Source organism: Bos indicus, chromosome 2 (assembly GCF_029378745.1).
Source record: "Bos indicus isolate NIAB-ARS_2022 breed Sahiwal x Tharparkar chromosome 2, NIAB-ARS_B.indTharparkar_mat_pri_1.0, whole genome shotgun sequence".
NCBI classification, from domain to species: Eukaryota; Metazoa; Chordata; class Mammalia; order Artiodactyla; family Bovidae; genus Bos; species Bos indicus.
Genome location: NC_091761.1, coordinates 57,397,389 through 57,410,595, shown reverse-complemented (window position 1 = coordinate 57,410,595; position 13,207 = coordinate 57,397,389).

The window sequence follows — 13,207 nt, the reverse complement described above, 5'->3', positions numbered from 1 at the left end:
CTTCCTGACGAAAATTCCCTTGGAGCTTAACTCCATAATGTTCATTTTCTCCCACCATCTGTTGATAGCAATGTACTACCAGTCTCTGAGGCCACTAGCCTGCAATCAGTAGTTTCTGCCTTTCAGAACTGCATGAAAACATTTCCAGAGTCCTGGTCTTGGTCTCAGGAGATACACGGACACAGCGATGCAGACATGCCAGTCACCCATAAATAAAGAATCTGTACAACTACTCTAGAAATCCTTGTCCACTAGTTCTTGCTAAGCATACTTCATCAACTATAGCAATAGGTAAACCATCATTAATTTAAACAGTAAGCTAACACACAGGTTCAGGCTGTCAACTGAGATACAAATCAGAAGTATGCATTAAGCTTTACTTTAAAAATGTCAAAATACTGACGGACAAAAAGGCTCACACAAAGCAGAAAGAAACCTTGAATTTTCAAGGCAGATCCCCAGATTTTTCCTTCCTGTGTCAGACATGTGCTTCAGGTCCACATAAAAGGAGATCTCTAAGTGTGACTCACGGATTTCCTTAGACAGCAGAAAGCACTTAAAAGAGGGCAATGGATCTCTTACAACATTCTCATTGGAGCCTTGCCCCCATGGTTCCTGCTTACTATTACTACAGGCAATAAGTAGCCAGAAACATCCTATTAAGAGCTTTTCCTACATAAATATCTTTTCCCTAGCAAATATCTTTGGTCAATTTACCTGAAGTCCCAGTTGATAAGGAGCTTAAATTTGATCACCTGCATTCTTTGTCTCATGGGAACATGTCCTTGGCTGCCACCTACCTAAAGGGCATGAATGTTCCAAGGGTAACTGCCTCAATACCATCTTCCTGTGAATAAAAGATGTAAGAATGTGGGGAAAGAAAGAATTAAATCCAAAGGAAATGGCTGATAAGGGAAGAGAAACAGATCATAAAGAAATATAAAGGAAGACTGAATTCATTGACTATCAGAGGGACAGTGGTTTATTCAAAAGATATAGAACCTGGGGAAATAGATGGGGAAACAGTGGAAACAGTGAGAGACTTTATTTTTGAGGGCTCCAAAATCACTGTAGATGGTGACTGCAGCCATGAAATTAAAAGATCCTTGCTCCTTGGGATAAAAGTTATGACCAACCTAGACAGCATATTAAAAAACAGAGATATTACTTTGCCAACAATGGTCCATCTAGTCAAAGCTATGCTTTTTCCAGTAGTCATGTATGGATGAGAGTTGGACTATAAAGAAAACTGAGCACCAAAGAATTGATGCTTTTGAACTGTGGTGTTGGACAAGACTCTTGAGAGTCCCTTGGACTGCAAGGAGATCCAACCAGTCCATCATAAAGGAAATCAGTCCTGAATATTCATTGGAAGGACTGATGTTGAAGCTGAAACTCCAATCCTTTAGCCATCTGATATGAAGAACAGACTCATTTGAAAAGACCCTGGTGCTGCGAAAGATTTAGGGCAGGAGGAGAAGGGGACGACAGAGGATGAGATGGTTGGATGGCATCACCAACTCAGTGGACATGAGTTTGAGTAAACTCTGGGAGTTGGTGATGGACAGGGAGGCCTGGCGTGCTGCAGTCCATGAGGTCACAAAGAGTCGGACATGACTGAGCAACTGAACTGAACTGATAGAACCTGGACTTCATGGTTAGGCTCTGTTGTTGTTCAGTTGTCAAGTCTCGTCCTCCTCTTCGAGACCCCGTGGACTGCAGCACTCCAGGCTCTTCCCTGTCCCTCACCATCTTCTGGAGTTTGCCCAAGTTCCTGTCCATTGAATCAGTGATGCCATCCAAACATCTCATCCTCTGTCACCATCTCCTTCTGCCTTCAGTCTTCCAGTATCAGGGTCTTTTCCAATGAGTCAGTTGTTCTCATCAGGTTAGGCTCTAGTTTCCATCTTAATATTATCATTATCATCATTATTATTTATTTTTCTCATGCAGTTTAACCTCTCTGGGCTTGAGATTCCTCAATAATAAAGTGATGATGATATTTTTCCACAAGATGGTTATGAGGATCTGCTGCTAAGTCGCTTCAGTCGTGTCCAACTCTGTGTGACCCCATAGATGGCAGCCCACCAGCCTCCTCTGTCCCTGGGATTCTCCAGGCAAGAATACTGGAATGGGTTTCCATTTCTTTGTCCAATGCATGCCTGCATGCTAAATCACTTCAGTTGTGTCTGACTATGTGACCCTATGGACTGCAGCCGACTAGGCTCCTCTGTCCATGGGATTTTCTAAGCAAGAATACTGTAATGGGTTGCCATTTCCTTCTCTATATGAAACCTTATGTGAAGGTGCCAGTTATCAGGTAGGAGCACATTAAAAAAAGTGTTTGTCACTCAATCGTGTTCAACTCTTTGGGGCCCCATGGACTGTAGCCTGCTAGGCTCCTCGGTCCATGGAATTCTCCAAGCAAGAATACTGGAGTAGGTAGCCATTCCTTTCTCTAGGGGATCTTCCTGAACCAAGGATCAAACCTGGGTGTCCTGCATTGCAGGCAGATTCTTTACTGTCTGAGCCACCAGGGAAGCCCCATATATTTTCTTAATTTACTCTTTAAAAAAGCAGAAGATAATACTTTTTTGGAACTTTTTTTTCCCTTTTTAATGGACATAACACAAACGTCCCAAATATCTGCCAACTATTTTTGTATGCTTTACCTGTTCTCAAAATACATGTTATATTCCTTTAGGGAAATGCAATTGTGTAGATTTTTATACTCTAAAGAGGTTAGATGTCAACTCCACTGCAGACTATTTCTATAAAAGTTACATTTATATATTGTTTTTAACTAATGCTACCTCTCTGAACACTAGAAAAGCATCAAGAAGGTCAAAATTTATAAATTAGGGGTTGGGGAAAGGCCAACCAATTAATTAGCTTTATTCTAGTTCTTCCCTCTTCCTTACAGATGATAGACATATTTGTGTAACTTACAGCCCATGCTAGAGCTATATCTAAGAAGGTTCCTCTCTCAGAATATGCAGCTTTCTTGCTAAATCCCAAAGTCTGATTCCTTTTGAATGAAATGAAAAAGAATCTCATGCTCTATCACTGATGGACAGAAGTCAGGCGCTAATGTAACTCAGTGCATTGTGGCAATTCTCCTACATGACAGTTGTTCTCATGCCTTAGGGAACAGTAAAAAAAAAGGAGTGCATGAGCTTGTTATCAAATTGTTGCTGTTTTCCAGACATGCTTCCCAGGTTGGGTCACATTGAAAAGCAAGTGGTCTCTCTAGGTATGTGGATTTTTATGTGCATACAAATCTACTTTGAATCTTGTAACACAGCTCATCTAATTAAACTTCATATCAGGGTAGTAGGGATGTCATCCTGAAGACAGGGAACTAACAGCATAGGTTGCACTGCTCTCACCTAGGCTCTCCAGGACACAGCTCTCCAGTGCTGTGATTCAGTCTGTCTACAGAAAGAGTTTGTCTTTGGACCAGTCCAGCCACCAATAATTTGGCACTAATTTCAAGCTACAGTGGACTTGAAATTACTTCCTTGCCTTATTAGATTTTAAATCTTTTAAAAATGAAGATTCTTTCATGGCAGGAACCTCACAAAAATGAAAATCTTATAATTTCTTTTTTCTGGTCAGGGTTCTTGCATACTCTACTGACTTCAAATTATCATTCTCCCATTAAGTGATGCCCTTCGGATGAGATTAGCATCAGACTATTGATTAACTGTAGTAATTGAATGCCATGATGAGGAAGTCATGTTCTGCAGAAGAAATGAGACTAGGATGTGTTCACAACTCAGGCCCTTGGTTGGATCCCTGTGCTTTTTAAAAAAAAAACAAAACTAATAGTCTATTTTTTTAGCAGTTTTAGTTTTACAATAAAATTGAACAAATAGTACAAAGAGTTCTTGTATACCCCTTCTTTCCCCTCTCACATTCTCCCTTATTAATATCTACTTAATAACTAATGATAGGTCTTTTCTCACATATATATCGTGCAAATATTTTCCCCCAGTCTTTGGTTTGCCTATGTATTGTCAGAACCATGTCTTTTACAGAACAGACGTTTTCATTTTAATGACGTGTAACTGATTATTTTATTCATAGATCATGCTTTAGGTGTTGTATCAAAAAAGTCATTGCCAAACCAAGGTTACCTAGATTTTTTCCTATGTTATCTTGTAAAAGTTTTATATTTTTCTGTTTTATATCTAGAACTAGGATCTATTTTGAGTCAATTTTGGGGAAGGGTAAAATGTCTGTGTCAAGATTTTTTTTTTTGCATGAAGATATCCAGTTGTTCCAGCAATATTTGTTTAAAAAATATCTTTTTCTCATTTAATTATCTTTGCTTCTTTGACAAAGATCAACTGACTGTATTTGTGTTGATTTGTTTCTGAATTCTCTATTCTGTTCCATTGACCTGTTTATTCTTTATCAGTACCATATTATCTTGATTATTGTAGCTTTACAGCAAACCTTGGAACCAGGTAGTGTCAGTCTCTGATTTTGTTATTCTTCTTCTATATTATGTTGGCAATTTTGAGCCTTTTGTCTTCTACAAATGAATTCCTGAATTAGGTAAAATCCACAAAATAACTTGGTGAGATTTTTAGTAAGATTGCACTGTATAGATAAAACAAGTTGGGAATAACTGATTTCTTGACAGTATTGTTTTTTTATCCTTGAACACAGGATATCTATTTATTTAATTCCTTGATTTCTCTCATCAGAGTTTTGTAGGTTTCCTCACGTAGATATCGTACCTATTTTGTTAGAGTCTTGCCTATGTATTTCATTTGGGAGGATATGCTAATATAAATAAAAACACAGTTTTGATATAATTGGTGGTATGTATGCATGCATGCCAACTCACTTCAGTTATGTTCAGTTCAGCTCAGTCATGTCCAACTCTTTGCGACCCCATGAGCTGCAGCACGTCAGGCCTCCCTGTCCATCACCAACTCCCGGAATTTACTCAAACTCATGTCCACTGAGTTGGTGATGCCATCCAACCATCTCATCCTCTGTCATCCCCTTCTCCTGCCCTAAATCTTTCTCAGCATCAGGCTCTTTCAAATGAGTCAGCTCTTTGCATGAGGTGGCCAAAATACTGGAGTTTCAGGTTCAACATCAGTCCTTCCAATGAACACCCAGGACTGATTTCCTTTAGGATGGACTGGTTGGATCTCCTTGCAGTCCAAGAGATTCTCAAGAGTCTTCTCCAACACTACAGTTCAAAAGGATCAATTCTTCAGTGCTTAGTTTTCTTTATAGTCCAACTCTCATATCCATACATAACTACTGGAAAAACCATAGCCTTGACTAGATGGACCTTTGTTGACAAAGTAATGTCTCTGCTTTTCAATATGCTGTCTAGGTTGGTCATAACTTTCTTTCCAAGGAGTGTTTTTTAATTTCATGGCTACAATCACCATCTGCAGTGATTTGGGAGCCCAGAAAAATAAAGTCTGACACTGTTTTCACTGTTTCCCCATCTATTTGCCATGAAGTGATGGGACCAGATGCCACGATCTTACTTTTCTGAATGTTGAGCTTTAAGCCAACTTTTTCACTCTCCACTTTCACTTTCATCAAGAGGCTCTTTAATTCCTCTTCACTTTCTACCATAAGGGTGGTGTCATCTACATATCTGAGGTTATTGATATTTCTCCCAGCAATCTTGACTCCAGCTTGTGCTTCCCCCACCCCGGGGCTTCTCATGATGTACTCTGCATATAAGTTAAATAAGCAGGATGATAATATATAGCCTTGATGTACTCCTTTTCCTATTTGGAATCAGTCTGTTGTTCCATGTGCAGTTCTGTTGCTTCCTGACCTGCATATAGGTTTCTCAAGAGGCAGTAAGATGGTCTGGTATTCCCATCTCTTGAAGAATTTTCTACAGTTCATTGTGATCCACACAGTCAAAGGCTTTGGCATAGTCAATAAAGCAGAAATAGATATTTTTCTGGAACTCTCTTGCTTTTTCAATGATCCAGCAGATGTTGGCAATTTGATCTCTGGTTCCTCTGCCTTTTCTAAAACCAGCTTGAACATCTGGAAGTTCATGGTTCACATATTGCTGCAGCCTGGCTTGGAGAATTTTGAGCATTACTTTACTAGTATGTGAGATGAGTGCAATTGTGCAGTAGTTCGAGCATTCTTTGGCATTGCCTTTCTTTGGGATTGGTATGAAAACTGACTTTTTTCCAGTCCTGTGGCCACTGCTGAGTTTTCTAAATTTGCTGGCATATTGAGTGCAGCACTTTCACTTCAGTCGTGTTCAAGTCTTTGCGATTCTATGGGCCATTATCCTCCAGGCTGTCTTTCATTGGCAAGCAGGTTCTTTACCACTAGAGCCACCCAGAAAGCCCCATAATCAGTGGTATATAGGATATCAATCAACTTCTGAATATTAAATTTGTATCCTGAAACATTATAATTATAATATACTGGTTTCCGGAGATTTTGGTCAATAGTCCTTTCCTCCAGATTTTCTACATAGGCCATTATGTGATTTGTAAAGAAAGGTGGTTTTGTTTATTTCTTCTGAATATATATGTCTTTTATTTCCTTTTCTTTTCTTACTGCATTAGCTAAGATAGCCACTAAAATGATGAACAAGAGTGTGAAAAGGAACATCCTTGATTTGTTTCCAATTTGAGAGAGAAAGCATCTCATTTTGTATCACTAGGCATAAAAATAGCTGTAAATGTTTTGTAGGTGTTCATTATGAGGTTGAGAAAGTTACCCTCTATGTCCAGTTTGCTGAGAGTTTTATCATAAATAGGTGCTTTTTCTGCATCGAATGATATGATTATATGATACTCTTTTTTAACCGGTTGATACAATGGGTTACATTACAGTTGACCCTAAAACAACATGTATTTAAACTGCATGGATCCCCTTACATGAGGATATTTTCCAATAAATACATTGAAAACATATTTTGAAGATTTGTCATAGTTTGAAAAAAAAACTTACAAAGAACTCAGTAGTCTAGAAATATCAAAAAATAAGGAGCTATTTATGTCATGGAAGCATAAAATATATGTAGATACTAGTCTATTTTGTCATTTACTACTTTTATATACATGAAACTCTACCATATAAAGCTGCTGCTGCTGCTAAGTCACTTCAGTCGTGTCCAACTCTGTGTGACCCCATAGATGGCAGCCCACTAGGCTCCCCTGTCCTTAGGATTCTCCAGGCAAGAACACTGGAGTGGGTTGCCATTTCCTTCTCCAATGCATGAAAGTGAAAAGTGGAAGTGAAGTCGCTCAGTTGTGTCCGACCCTCAACGACCCCATGGACTGCAGCCTTCCAGGCTCCTCCATCCATGGGATTTTCCAGGCAAGAGTACTGGAGTGGGGTGCCATTGCCTTCTCCACCATATAAAGCTAACATCTATCAAAATTTACATAAACACTTACAGACCATACATGACAGCATTCACTGTTGAGATAAATGTAAATAGATAAATATGAAGCATTAAATCATAACTGCATAAAATTAATCATAGTATCTACTTTATTACTGTAATAATTTTGTAACCACTTCCTGTTTCTGTTGTGATGAGCTCAAATGTTGCAAGTATTCTATTAAAACACCCTGTGGCCCTAATCATCCCTGTGTGAGCATTTTCCCTCCAGTAAATGCTATATTGCAGTAAAACATGATCTCTCACTGTTCTCACATATTTTTCATTATGTTTAATGCCATATCAGGGGCTTCTGTGGTAGCTCAGGTGGTAAAGAATCCACCTGCAATGCAAGAGACCCCAGTTCAATTCCTGGGTCAGGAAGATCTCCTGGAGAAGGGATAGGTTACCCACTCCAGTATTCTTGGGCTTCCCTAGTGACTCAGATGGAAAGAATCCACCTGCAATGTGGGAGACCTGGGTTAGAAACAGTATTGGCTTAAAAATGTGATGGTAACAGAAGAAGCAGCTTCTGCCCTCCAAGAGGCAGCAGATGCATTCTTAGACAACATTAAGAAAACCATTAAGAAGGAGATCTGCTTGAACAGGTTCTTAATGCAGATGAAAGTGCCCTATTCTTGAAAAAAATACCACAGTGAACATTTATTATTAGGAAGAGCAGTGAGCCCCAGGATTTAGAGCAGGAAAGGATATTCTAAATACAGTTTTGTAGTCAGGCTTATGCTCAGGACTGCCCTTATCTATAAAGCTGCTATCTTTCTAGGTTTTTGTAGGGAAAACATAACAGCAATCACTGTCTTCCACTTGTACAAGAAGTCCTGGTCAGGACTTTTTCTGGATTGTTTCCATCAATGGTTTAACCTTCCATCAACCTTTAAAGGGAGATACCTTGCCAGTAAAAAAGTTTAATTGTCAAAGTTTTAAAGTTCTTTTGATATTGGACAATGCCTTTGGCTACCCAGCACTACATGAATTCAGTACCAAAGGTGTCAAAGTGGTCTACTTGCTCCAAAACACAATGTCTCTAATTCAGCCTCTTGAATCAGGGGATCATGAAGGCCTTTAAGGCTCACTGCTGTGCCATTCTATGGACAGGATTGTTAACGCTATGGAGAAGAACCCCAATAGAGAGAACATCATGAAAGGCTAGCAGGATTACACCATTGAAGATGCTATAATTGTTATAGACAATGCCTTGGAAGCCATCAAGCCCCAAACAATAAATTCCTACTGGAGAAAACTGTACAGATGTTGAACATGACTTCACAGGATTACAGCTGAGCCAATTTAGGAAATCATGAAAGAGATTATGGATATGGAAAAAAAAATGTTGGGCATAGAATTTTGACTGCACAGGTGGTCAGCATCCCTAATCCTGCATTGTTCAAGGGTCAACTTTAATTGATTTTCAATTATTTAACCAGCCTTGTGTATCTGAGATAAAGCCCACTTGGTCATGGTGTATAATTCTTTTTACCCATTGTTGAATTCAGTATGTTATTATTTCATTGCAAATTTTTGCATCTATGGTCATGATTTCCTATTAATGGGTTTTTATTAAGTTAGATTATTAGCTCTCAGATTTTCTGTATATAGATTTCCTTTATATTATGCCCATATCTTCTTTTGAGAATAGAGTAAGGCTGGCCTCATAGAATGAGATAGGAAGTATTTCCGCCTTCTATTTTCTGCAAGAGATTTTAGACTGTGGTAGAATTTCATCCTTAAATGTTTGGCAGAATTCACCAGTGAACCTATCTGGGCCTAGTTCTTTCTGTCTCAAATTTTGTTAGTTATTTTTTCCATTTCTCTAATAGATATGGTCCTACTGTTTAGATTGTCTATTTTTGTGTGTGTGAATTTTGATAGGTTGTGTCTTTCTTGGAACTTGTTCATCAAGTTGTCAAATTTGGAGGCATATAGTTTTTCATAATATTTCTTTATCAGCCTTTTAATGTATGTTGAATAAGTAGTGATGGCTCATCTTTCATTTCTGATATGAATAATTTGTATCTTTTTTTCTAGTTAGGTGGTTATTTTATCTTAGGGCTTTTTTTTCACAGTTATATATTTTTTTCCCATTCTCAAGAGTGAGGGATAAAAATTTGTGTTGTGGAAAGATACTGGTACTTTTATCACTGTTGGTGAACAATGTGAACAACAGGTGAGAAGGAACCTAGTCACTGTCACCAAACCCAGGTGTACAGTATGCGGAAATTGTGTGTGTGTGCACCAGGCTCCTCTGTCCACGGGATTTTTCAGACAAGAACACTGGAGTGGGTTGCCTTTTCCTCCTCCAGGGGATCTTCCCAATTCAGGGAGAACCCATGTCTCCTGTGTCTCCTGCATTGGCAGGCGGATTCTTTATCACTGAGTCACCTGTGAATCCTGTATGGAAATTAAGGTAATAATATTAGCTAGTGGGTTTTTGATGGCCTACTAAGTGCCCACAACAATAAATGGAATATGATTTTCTTTCCCATAAAATTCAACAACTATCACCAATGAGTATTAAGCTTATTTTAGAGAAAAAACTCATACTCAGATAAATTAAAAAATACTTTCTAACTTACAAAAGAAGACTATAGTGGTGAGGCAAAATTTTGAACCCATATCTTTCAGGCTTCATAACTTATCCTCTTTCAGTGCTGTTTTGTTTCCTGGGGTGATTCAACCTCTATTGTCCTGAGCCCTGAGGAAAAAAGTAAAAGCAAATCTGTATCATTTAGCATAATATAAAACAGATGATATACTTTATATTATGAAAAATATAGCTGTTTCTTTACCTATTAAGATATTTTAATACTTCTGCTTACTCCCAGGGCTAGAGTTTTGGTGAAAGAAAAAGCAACCTGTCAGTAAATTGCAAGTATATTTATAAAGTTTATTTGAGAGTATAAGTCATTTTTACCAAAAAGTGGCATGTATTACCAAGAAATCAATAAACAAATAAGTTTGATAAAATATATTGATGATATGTCTAGAATTCTCCCTAGTTATGTGCAATTTCATGTCATTAGTGCAGCCAGTAATCATAAATTAAGCACAGAAAAAAAACCCAGGTGTCTGAGGGTCATTCTTTTTACTGATGTATCATTATTATTTTGGTTTGTGACAGCTACAGTGTTGGTGACTATTAGATATATCCACTTAAGTCATTTCTAGAAACACAATTCTTTCAGTAGATATGGTTTTAGGGTACTTTTTAAAAAAAAGCCTCTGCAATAAATTTGAAGAAGGAATAGACTAAAGACCACAGAATACATGTTGAGCACATAGAGTACAGGATGAAAAAAAGATTTCTGATAATAACAAAGTAATTATGATTTATTTTCATTTGTATAAATCTTCTCATACATTTGAAGTGCTTTACCTGGTGGCTCAGAGGGTAAAGCATCTGCCTGCAATGCAGGAAACCTGGGTTCGATCCCTGGGTCGGGAAAATCCCCTGGAGAAGGAAATGGCAACCTGCTCCAGTACTCTTGCCAGGAGAATCCCATGGACAGAGGAGCCTGGCGGGCTACGGTCCACTTCACTTTTACTTTCACTTTATGATTAATTTTCATTTGTATAAATCTTTTCATACATTTGAAGTGCTTTACCTAAGTTATTTTATCAACTTCTATTAATTTCCCTTTACATGGATGTCTGAGAAACAGCAGGCATGAGGGCCCAAGGCCTACAGTCTAAGACATTATTCCTCATCACCATGCCTGTCAAGATAGCAGCCAAGAGAGAGTTAACAGAAGTCAGAAATACACGCTGGGAGGAAGGTAGAGAGAACAGGAAGCAGAGAGAGAGAAAAAAGGAAGAAAAATAAACAAACAAGATGGCTTTAGAAGCTATGACTTTTTCCTCAGAGAGTAGAACCAAATTTTCCATCTGATTGTTTTCAGGCTTTTCTTGTATGAAATAGGCGCAATGCTGGTAAAAGGGGTGCATGAGGAAGTATGGTAACTTCCTCATCTAGTTATTTCCACATGTAACTAGATGACTGGGAGCGGGAACCAATCTCGTGAATGAGGCATTGTAGATCTATATCATTTACCACACAGAGTACTACTTGATTTGATTTTTTAACTCTGATAAAAAAGCTTGTAATTTCTATACTGTCATAGGAAAACTTCCCATGGCATTTTGTAAATCCCAATTTACATAGCTGATTTCATGTTTTCAACAGTCTGTCAAGCTTCTGACAGCTGGAATTCTGCCCCTCTGGAACACTGGAAAAACATCGTGTTGGAATATTATGTTGGGAAATTAGTGAGCCAGTTTAGGATTCGGAGAGGCATGAGAGCAGATTTCCTCTACAGCTGCACATACAGGGATGATGGTTAAGGGCCTGACTCCCAGGGTTAAGATGTCTGGGAATAAATGTTTCTCAGTGTCAGAGTGGTCTAACTAGGCTTAAGCAAGAAGAGTTTAAAAATTCCAGTGCCTGAGGGTCTTCACTAGAATAGTAAAATTAGTATCTCTGAGATGAGGCCTAGACCTTCACACACACATACACACATAGATGCATACATATATATAGTTATTACATATAATCATACGTTCATGCTAAGTCGCTTCAGTGGTGTCAAATCTATATGACCCTGTGGACTGCAGCCTGCCAGGCTCCTCTGTCCATGGGATTCCCTAGGCAAGAATACTGGAGAGGGTTGCCATGCCCTCCTCCAGGGGATCTTCTTGACCCAGAGACTAAATCCACATTTCTTATGTCTCTTGCATTGGCAGTCAGGTTCTCTACTAGTGCTACCTTGGAAGCCTGTATATTTGACTTTAATATATAAGCAAGACTTTGAACAATATTTCTGAGACATTAACAAGAAAACAATATCAGTTTGATATGGGCTGATGAAAATTGGGAGCTGGGCCCAAGGTTTATCAAATACTGGTTGAGGTCTATCTCCAATCAGATATTTTCTGGACTCTTAGCAAGGGTTCATATATTGTTTCTTGGGGTGATTCAATGATAAATTGTGTTTTGAGGTGCGCGGCATCTCCAAGGAGGAAAGAGAATCAGTCATTCAAACCAGCTTTCAGAGTGGGTATAATCTGCGTTCCTGGTACTCCCCCCTCACCCCTCGCCCCACGTAGTCAGTGTTCTATTTCACTCTGGAACAGGTGTTCTACAAACTACAGCCTGTATGCCTAATCTGTCCTGCTGCTTGTTTCTGCATGGCCCAGGAGCCAAGGATAGTGTTTACATTTTTACTGTTAAAAAAAAAAAATCAAAAGAGGAATACTATTAATACTTTGTGACAAAGAAAGATTCAATATTCATAGATCAAGTTTTATTGGATCATGGCCAAGCTCATCTGTTTGCACATTGACTGTGACTATTTTCAAATTGTCTGTGGCTGTTTTCACACTACACTGCAGAATTCAATAGTTGCACAGTGTTCAAGAGACTGTATGGTTCATCCAATTTAAAATATTTACTATTCAGGTCTTTCATTAGGTTTCTATCACTACTGTAACAAATGATCACAAAGTTCAGCAGCATGAAATAACAGAAATCTATCCTCTCAATGTTCTGGAAGCTAAAAAGTCCAAACTCAAGGTTTTGGGAGAGCTATGCTACCTCCAGAGGCTTTAAGACTCCATTCTCTGCTACTTCCAGCTTCTGGTGGCTGCAAGTGTTCCTTGGCTTTTGGCTGCATCACTCCAACCTCAGCTTTGGTTTTTACATGGTCTGTCTCCTAGGCGTTTCCCTTAAGAATAGACACCTGTCATTGGACTGAGGGGATAATTCAGGATGATCTCTTCTCGAGTCTC